Source organism: Lycorma delicatula, chromosome 9 (assembly GCF_047948215.1).
Source record: "Lycorma delicatula isolate Av1 chromosome 9, ASM4794821v1, whole genome shotgun sequence".
Taxonomy (NCBI): domain Eukaryota; kingdom Metazoa; phylum Arthropoda; class Insecta; order Hemiptera; family Fulgoridae; genus Lycorma; species Lycorma delicatula.
In genome coordinates, this window is record NC_134463.1 from 2,540,874 (window position 1) to 2,551,279 (window position 10,406).

Sequence of the window (10,406 nt, forward strand, 5' to 3'; positions counted from 1 at the left end):
TCTACCTATTGGACAACATGTACAAATTTTTATTTTCTATGGTTCGAATTTACGTCGAGGTTTTCATTATCACCATGGTGATAATTTAATCGCCATTTGAAGTGAGGTCTGCTATTCTTCTGTACCCTGTTCAGAAATCTACACAGACTACTCTATGATGTTTGTGTTATCGGCATACTTTTCTGCACACAGTAAATATTCTGTTATATCTTATATTTTTATGGCATGTTGTGTGGTATGAACACGTTGTTCAGATTATGGGGAACTATAATTGTAACTAGTCCTGCCAAACCTGTTTGTTTTTTTCGTCGTTTTTCTTTGGACTGGCTCTATATTTGATATCTATTAAATATGTTTTCTTCTTTTTATTTGTTATAATATTTCTTTTCCCTATTGTTTCATTTATTAGTAGTGTTTCTGAGTTGGATTTCTATCATCATACGTCTGTTTGTATATCCGATTTAGATTACTCCGTCATGTCAGCAACCTTTTTGTTTCTGACTTTGTCCTTGTATTAACGAAAGCTAACATGCGTTTGATATTTACACGCTTTTTCAGGTGTCTGATTTTTTATTCCCATGTCTATATTTTTATGTTTCTATCTCCTTTTCTGCAAAGTAAGCTTGTTATGTTAAGAATATATAATAATTAACGATAAAGATAGTAATAAAATACAACCTGAGGACTTTTATTTACGGAAAATAGATCATAAAAATAGGTTGGCACTTATTTACATGCTGAAGTTATACTATCGTCACTGTAGGCAAGAGGATAAAAAACCGCGAAAAAAACACAAAATGTTAATAAAAAGAACACAGCACAAGTCAATTCTTTTTATTTCCATTCTGTATTTTTTTTCTTCGTGGTTATTTTATCATCTTCGGTTTCGGTTCATCCCGTCAGTAACCCACCGGGTTGGTCTACTGATGAACGCGACTTTGCATATCAGCTGATTTCGAAGTCGAGATCCAACGTTCAAATCCTATTAAAGGCAGTTACTTTTATATTGATTTGAATACTAGTTCATGGATACCGGTGTTCTTTGGTGATTGGGTTTCAATTAATCACACATCTCAAAAATGGTCGACTTGAGACTGTACAAGACAACACTTCAATTACATTCATACATATCATCCTCACAAGTAATACCTGACGGTGATTCCCGGTGACTAAACAGAAAAAAAAGAAAGTAAAACCCCGACGTAAAATGTTGAGAAAATGAAAATACTAAGCAAAGGGAAAATGAGAATGGCGCAGTGGAAGCGTGCTGGGCCCATAACCCAGAGGTCCGTGGATCGAAACCACGCTCTGCTAATTTTTTAAAAAACTAAAATCATAAACATCATTTATGATTAAACTAGCTGACTTAATACTCAATAATATTAAAAACACTTAAAATGTACTCCAGTTTATTTTGTTTTATGCATAATGTCATCACATCTAGATGAAATAAGATCAGAATTTAATTAATATTTACTCACTCGGCTGTTATAGTGTAATTGAAGAAATTTTTGTAATCGTTAAAAAAATACTCCTTTCAAGGATTTTTCCGACTTTTCGAAGAAAAATTATGGTTACTTATATATATATGTCTACGTTTAAAGTTTTGCGGCTCGAAAATCTCAAAAACTACAGAATCAATTTTACTGAAATTTGGTAATGCTGTAGTAGTTCTGAAGTCGTGAATGTGAAAATCTGATGATGATTGGTCGAGTCGTTTTTGAGTTACTCTAAATTTAAAGTCAAAAACATACAACAAAACTCAATTTTAGGTTATGTGGACTGTGTAGTGATGTATTTTTCAAAACGCTTTTGCAGTGAAACACAGTAGTGGTTGTTGAAACTTGATGATTGTGTAAAGTCTACTCGAACGTATCTAGTGCGCTGTTCTTTGAAAATCGGTGCGTTCTGAATCTGAAATAGTGAAGGTGTCGGTCTTCTTGCTCAAGAGTTTTTTTTATATTTAATAACTTTTAACTTTTATTAAGCTCAAAAATACTAAAATCTTGGTCACAAATTCTATATATAAATGCGTATGAGTTGGAATTTGGCTGCTACTTAGCTTTTTATCCCGCAAAATCATGAATTCGTTGTAGTAAATTAAATATTTGAGAAACTGTTTCTATTATAGGTAAGAAAGATTAATGATTTGGTTGTAGATACAAAAAAAAAATGTTTTATTTCAAAAGACATGAACTTTTGTGAACATTTTAGATGTGCGAGTATTTTTTTTTTAAGAAACTGCAGTCGATCTTTTATAATTGGTTTTTTATTTAAATTATTTTCAGTTATTAAAATACCTTAACTTCTTACAAATTTTAATTTATGAAATACATATTTCCCAACTCCGAATTAACTATCAACTTTTCTTTTTAGCCTCTGTAACTACCGTAAGGTATTACTTCAGAGGATAATATGCATGAACGTAAATGAAGTGTAAGTCTTGTAGAGTCTCAGGATGACCATTCCTGAGATGTGTGGTCAATTAAAGCCCAACCACCAAAGAACACCGGAATAAAACACTTAAATTTGTTTTAACTAACTTCAAAAAACGGAACAGGCTTTAAACCTAACTCACATGTTTATTTTTAATTATGTAAAAAACTTATTCTTCATAATATTTTGATGATTCTTATTAGGTAGATTTCATAAGAAAGCTATCAATTGTAATGGGTACTATGATTCGACTTCCGGAAAATTTCGACATATCTTCGCGTTTCACATACCCTAGACCCCAAAACCACGGTCAGCTCAAATGTTTTTACACACATTTATATATATATTTCACTTGCTTGTGGACACGAAACTGTCGTAATTTTGCGCCAATCACTTTCAAATTGTTCTTTAAAAATATAACTCGTCCCAAAATTTCGGTTGAGTTTGTTAACGGCCAAAATCGGACCATGGAGGTGGATATGAAGGGCTTTTTTGAAAAAAACAAAATATTGCTATAACTTTCTTATTAAGTAAAATATTGAATTCGTTTAAAGTCCCTACTATTCTTTAGATAAGCGCCTAAAACTTATGTGTTTTGATATCACCTACCACTGGCCTAAGGGATGGGAAAAATGGGGGTTTGAAGAAAAAAAAATCATACCTCCCTTAATAGGCACAGTAACGAATCAGTTTAAAATGGTCGTTAGTCCTGTAAACACCTAAATTTTTTTCTGAAACAATTTTTGATATGACCAACCCTTACGGCAAGGGATGGCCAAAATGTTGCTGGAATTGTAAGAAGATGGGGCTTGTTGTATGTTAAACGTTTTCACTTGCAACCATTGTCGTATCGAGTAAATTTGAAACTTTTCTTAACTTTAAGGAAATAAAGTTAAGAAAATCCCCCTACTTATCACCTGTGAAATCTACCTCCACCTTCCGGCATGCTGAAAGGGATTTTTTATTAGTTTTAAAAGTTTCCTGGTGGTCCATATTTCTAATTGTGGACCAGTTTTTTCAGATCATTGATGCAAGATTATTTTTAATTAAAAATGTTATCAAAAAAATATTTAAATATACTACAAATATTTCTGATTTCATTACATTTCAGTTTTTTATTATTATTACCTAATTAATATATTCTGACATTTAAAATATTTTCTTACGAAAAAATTAGATTAATTTATGATTCATATTTGTATTACCACATCAGGAGGCTTTATTTCACACTTGACTATTTTTAATAATTTTAGAATCATATAGGCTACGTGCTTTTAAAACGCAGTATTCTACATTTAAATAATAATTAAAAAATATATATATACATATATACATTACATATAAAATTATATAGTCATATGTTTAAGAATCAAACTTACTGTTTAAAAACCCGCCAGAAAAGAAAATCCCGCCAATAATGCTGGACTGCCCGAAGGAGTGGCCAGCATTGTCCCGTGATATAAAGTCAAGGATCGGGGGGCGCCTGGTTGCCAAGAGCACGGGGCTTTCAATCAGGCTGCAGCTGGGCAGCGAGGCGGATTACCGGGCGGTGCAGAGTTTCCTGCACTCGCCTTCCACTCCTTTCAGCTCCCGAAGGACAGGGAACTGAAGGTAGTAATACGGGGGATCCCCTATGGGGCTACCGCGGAGGAGATAAGGGAGGAACTGACCTCCCTTGGCTTTGAGGTGACTTCGGTCAAGAAGCTGCTCACAAAGGACGGTCGGGAAACCCCGACCTGCCTAGTGGCCCTAAAAAGGACCCCTAGCGCCCGCAAAATTTATGACCTCAGCGATATTTTTTATTGCAAGGTCGGAGTGACCGCTTTTGTGTCACGAGGGGGGCCGCCCCAGTGCCACAGATGCCAAAAATTTGGGCACTCTTCGAATTATTGCCGGAGAGCCCAGCAATGTGTCAAGTGTGGTGGGGACCACGACACTGCCACATGTGTTAAGCCGCGTGAGGAACCAGCCTCATGCGTTAACTGCAAGGGGCCTCATCCGGCCAATTACCGGGGCTGCCCCTATTATAAGGAGCAAGTCAACAGGGTCAAGGGTATTAAAAAGCCCGCAACTGTTGACGGCCGCAGCTGGGCCCGTGTTGCCGGTGGGGGAAAATCAGCCCCCAAACCGGAGGTGCCGGCACCTGTGGCCAAGGCGGTAGTGAAAAAAGGGGAGGTACCCTCCCCAACACCCGCCAAGCCAAAACCGGCGGCAACCACCAAGAAGGTGGTAAAACAAAAGGCCGCGCCAAAGCCGGCCCCGGCGAAGAAGGCCAAGGCTTCCTCGACGGGAAAGCCTGCTCCGGCTGGGAAGGCCAAGCAGGCTGTTAAAAACACCGCGGCCCCTGTGGCCCCGCGCCCCACCAAAAGGGCGGCCGCGTCAAAAGGCGCCCCCAGCGGCAAACCGAAACCGGCTACCCCGTTGGAGACCACGGGCATGGACTTCCTGTCACAGATGACAGTGAGGGATGTCCTCCCAGACATTATGATGGTTTTGCCACGCCTGCTCCAGGCAAAATTTCTCAAGGACTGTATTCAGTCCTTAATAGAGTGCCTCATGGCTGTACTGTCCAGGTATGGTTAGGCCCACCCTCAGACTCTTGCAGTGGAACGCCAACTCAGTAGTAGGCCGGACGGAGGAACTAAGCCGTCTGGCCGAAGATCTACTGATAGACGTGATACTGTTGTCTGAGACGTGCTTGAACCCAAACAGGCAACTGACCCTTCGGAACTATTTTACATATAGGACGGATAGGCCAGTTCGACCCGGAAATCGCACCTCTGGTGGAACGGCGGTTTTAGTCTACAGACGCCACATGCATACGCGCGTTGTTCTTCATACAAACGTGATGGAGCAAACGTATATACATGTGGAGCATCTAGGCACGGTGTATCGGCTGGTTTCGGCTTATAGCAAGCCGAACGATGCGGTAACCGGCGCAGATCTGGATGCCGTGCTGGAAAATTGGATGGGCCCATGATACTCATGGGCGACCTCAATACCAAACACGTGTCATGGAACAGCAATCTGACAAATCCGAATGGCAGATTGCTGTACGAAAGGGCGAGAGCCCGCCGCTTGGTCGTCGTAGGCCCTGAGGTGCCCACGTTCGTTCATCGCACAGGCAGATGTAGGCCTGACGTGCTGGATATCGCAGTCATGAAGGAGGGTACCCTCCCGTTCATGATTGAAATGATAGAAGACCTCAGCTCGGACCATTCCCCTATCCTGTTGGAACTAGGTCAGGCAGGGGGTGGCCGAGATCCCCCGCCTATACCCCGAAGGTCAGTTAACTGGAAAAGGTTCTACGAGACCCTCCAGCGGGAGTACAGGCCGGTAAATCCTGAGCTCCTGAACACCCCGGACGAAATCGACGACAATGTCGGGCGCGTCACGTCGTCAATGACCGAGGCCCTGGCAGGCAGCTCATCGGCCAAGACTCGAGCAGTTGTTCGAAACGACCTCCCTCCTCATATCTCCGAAGCCATAACGGAGAAACAACGACTGAGGAGGAGATATCGAATCACCCTGTCCCCCGCTGATAAGCGGGCCTTTTATAATCAAACGGACAGGGTAAAACAACTGCTGACAAGCCATCGAGAGGATTCGTGGAACGAATACCTCGCCTCGGTCTCTGACGACATCTCCTCGGTGTTCAGGTTGAACAGGAGACTGCGAGAAGGGAAGAAGCCTCGCCATCCGGTTGTGGGGCAGCGAGGTTTTCTTGCCTACTCGGAGGCGGAGAGGGCCGAGGTTTTCGCCGATACCTTGGAGGAGCAATTCACTCCAAACCCCCCCTCCCGCCGCGAACGACGAGCACACAACCGAGGTGGAATCCTTTCTTGTAGATTATTTCTCACAGGTGGAGGACGCCCCTCTAGAGATTGACCAAGTCACTGAAGCGGAAGTTTCCGCAGCCATTAAGGCCACAAGCCCCGACAAGTCCCCGGGTGTCAACGGGATCAGCGCCCGTGCATTCCGGAACATACCGGCCTACGTGATTACAGCAATTTCGGTGATATTCACGTCCATTTTGTACGTTGGATATTTCCCGAATTGTTGGAAAACGGCTAAAGTCGTATGTTTACCCAAACCGGAGAAAAGTTTACTTTTCCCACGGAATTATAGGCCAATCTCCCTGTTACCGGTATTGTCTAAGTTGTTCGAGAGAATTTTTCTCGAAAAACTGTGGCGATACATGGAGGGAGAAGTGCGGCCCGAGCAATTTGGGTTTAGGGAGGGTCACTCAACTACCCTCCAACTGGTAAAAATAATAGATGACCTTGTCGGAGGCCTGAACAGGAAAGCGGTGACTGCAGCCGTTTTTCTGGATGTGGCCAAGGCCTTTGACAAAGTTTGGCATAGCAGGCTGCTTTATAAGCTAGCGCGATCGGCGATCCCTTACCGCTATGTCAGACTGATGCGGTCATATCTGCTAGACCGACATTTTGTCGTGCGCGTAGGGGAAACGATTCCTCTACCAAAGAAATAGCCGCTGGGGTTTCCCAAGCAGCAGTGCTCTCCCTGTTCTTGTACACTTTGTACGTGAACGATATGCCGCTGTCGGAAGGGGTCAAAACGGCCCTTTACGCAGACGACACGGCATATTTCTACGAATCCGCAAATGTGGATTACGCGGTCCGGAGGCTCCAAAGGCAGCTGGACTTAGTGGAACCGTGGCTCGACATGTGGAGAATCAGGGTCAACGGTGAAAAATCGGTGGCCGTGATGTTCACATGCAAGACACGAAAACCAGCCAGACAGCTGGAAATCTCAGGGGAGAAAATCCCATTTTAGAAAATAGTTAAGTACCTGGGGGTGGTGTTGGACAGGCGGCTTACCTTCGGCGAACATGTAAATTATGCGACCCGGAGGGCTAAGGCCGCCAGAGCCTCGCTATACCCAGTGCTGAACAGTGCCAGCCCCTACCCACTGGCAACTAAGCTTCTCATTTTTCGGCTTTACGTACTGCCGATTCTAACATATGCTTATCCGGCATGGGGGGCAGTGTTGAGCTCCTCGCTTCAAAAGAAGATCGAGGCCGTCCAAAACATCGCGTTGCGGACGATCTTTGGAACTCCGTGGTTCGTCAGGAACGCCACTCTCCGATCTGATGCGAGATTTCAATCCGTGTCCGAGGTGGGGGTGGCGCAGGCGCGCAGACTGTTCGGGAGAGCGGCTGTGTCCGAACACAGTCATCTTCGGGACATCTGCCGAGAGGACCCAACCCCGACAGTTGTAAGGAAGCGGCCTCACGCCGTACTGGACGAACCACCGTGATGGTGCGGTGCGAGAGCCGAGAATCGACAAACCAGGCTTAGGGGCCTCCATATCGCATCAGCCATAAACGGAATAGCGCGTCGGACGCGTTTCCGGGGTCGCGAGTGAATAGCGAGGTATACAGTCTGAAGAAAATACAGCAAAATACGGTAAGTCGCGCATAAAACAAAAACGCGGTCAAAATTTTTTATTTTTTTCCGCGGGTGTTTTGTTGTGTTTCTCTTGTTTCAGAAACGGGAGAAACGTGGATGTGGAACGACTCGTCGTGCCGTCTTGGGAAACGGCCTTTCCTTCCTCTCATCCTGCCAGTCCAAAGGAAAGTAAAAATCAAATTTTTATTTTTTATTTGTATTTATTTATTTTTTATTTTTACTTCTTTTTCTTCGTGTGTGTGTGTTCTGCTTCTTTTGTTGCAGATACAAACAGCCACCACAAAAACAAATGGTTTCTTCACTGCGGCCACGCGCTCCCCCCAACCCCTTCTCGGACACACGTGTGTCTGAAGGTTAATAATTACGTGGAGTGAATAATTTCTGTTTACTTCTTCTAAGAAAATCGCCGCCCCAAAACTGCGATCGCGAATAGGTATCGCCATTTTGTAAGTTCCCTATTACCATCCTTTCCTTTCAAGAAAGAAGAAAGAGGGAACGAGCCCAGCAGCCATCAGCCACTGACAGCACGGAAGAACGAAGAAACCTGCACTTTCCCCCGTTCAGCCCCTCGGGAATTTCAAGGTTAATGGTATGTAACCTCGGTTACTACCAATTCTTGGAAAGTGCAGGCCAAAGAAGAACGAAGAGGTCTTCGGAAGAAGAAGAGGGAGAAGAAGATGAAGAAGAAGGAAGACCAACCACTCGTCTGAACATCACGGACTGGAGACCGGAACAGAGCCCAGCAGAGATGCGTCCTGAAGGGCAGCCATACCAGAAGCGGATGAAGAGCTTCTGCATAACCTCTCTTTTTCAAAACTTACAAGAAAGATAAAATAACCCAGCAATTGCGACTCCTCCGGAAAAGGGGACGCATTGCTCTTTCCTTATAGCTAGTGCCCCGTTGTGGCGTATTCCTGCTAGCCTATTAAGCGTTAGCACCGAAAGGACTTCAGTGGACGGTCTGAAGGGAATTACGTCAGGAGGACAGGCTTTATAAGCCTAGCCTTCCGCGTTCGGCCCATGAAATGGGTTCGATAACGCTGGTTGAACAACGGATTGGAATGCAATTAAATCCGTCTTAAAATAAATAATAATAAAGAAAACTTGAAAAAATTAGACCCGCTAACTAAAAATAAACCTCAAAAACACGCCCGATAGAATCACCCAGCAGCAAGGGACTCTGTCCAGGTTCTGCGATAAAGTAGGGAGTAATAAACTCCCGCCAACTTTGCATTCCATTCCATTCCACTATTATTATTTTTCAATGAATGAGACGTTATAGAAGGAAACATAATTTTTTATGTTTTAAACTGTTATTAGCTCATTTCAAGATAACTTAAAAAATAGTTTTTACTGTTATAACTTAATTAAAAGTGTTAAAATTTCTCCACATCCAAATTTTAAGCGCTTCAAATCTTCTTTCATCCTCCTTCCTCAGTGATCATGTTTCAGAACCATGAAGCTACACTTGTACATAATACTTTGCTGGTCTCTTCTTTAATTCTTTGCTTAATGGTGGTCTATTGAGTAACCTTTTCCTGTTGTTAAAACCTACCTTTACTATTGCAACTCTTATTCTTTCCTCTATTGTACAATACACATCCTCAGTTACTATACTTCTGAAATGCCTGAACCGTTCTATTTGATCTATCTTTTCACCAAGCTACTTTTTACTATCAAACTTTTGTCTAACTCTTATTTATTCTTGAACCATATTCTTCAAACTTCTGGGTGCTAGCATTATTATATTACAACAAATTTAAGACATCCACTCTCCTTTCATTTGCTCTCACTTGTTTCTCACCATTAAAGCATTTTCCAATTATTTCCTTTACATAAGGTTGAACGTAGGAGGTAATATACACTTGACTGACTCATTTCCAACTTCTTTACTTTTCTCCCCATCTTGCTCTCTGGTTCTGGTAAAAGTCTTCTGTTAGTCATGTCTCTCTCTCCCCAATTTATTCCATATTTTATCAACATTCATCAGCCTGTCCCGTCTAAGTGTAGCAAATGTTTTTCTGGGTCAATAAACACCATGTACACAAACTGTAATATAATATTTAACGACTGTAAATTGTATACTTTGGTCGAGTCCAAAACTTGTCAACTCGCCTCAACGTACGTCCTATCTTATAAGATATACAGTGCCCATTAAGTCTTTTCATTATGAAAAGACTTAATGGACATTATCAAGTTTGTTTTACATTGCTTTGTTGCAGATCTCTACCTGCATCAAACCACTGAATCAATGGCACTGTGATTAATTTTTTATAAAATGGCATCAATCAAGGAGAAAGCACAATGTGTGTTGTGATATCATGAGTCAAAATCGCAGAGAACTGTACAGCAAAATTTTAGAAGGGGATCTGGACAACCAGCACGATAGCAAGAGCATCATCGTGTGGTATGCAAAGTTTAAGGAGAGTGGAAGTGTAGTCAACCTTCTGCGAACAGGGCTGCCATCTGTTAGTGAAGAGAAGGTTGAGACTGTGCAGCAAGTGTTTCCACATAGCCCTTCCAAATCTACCCGTCATG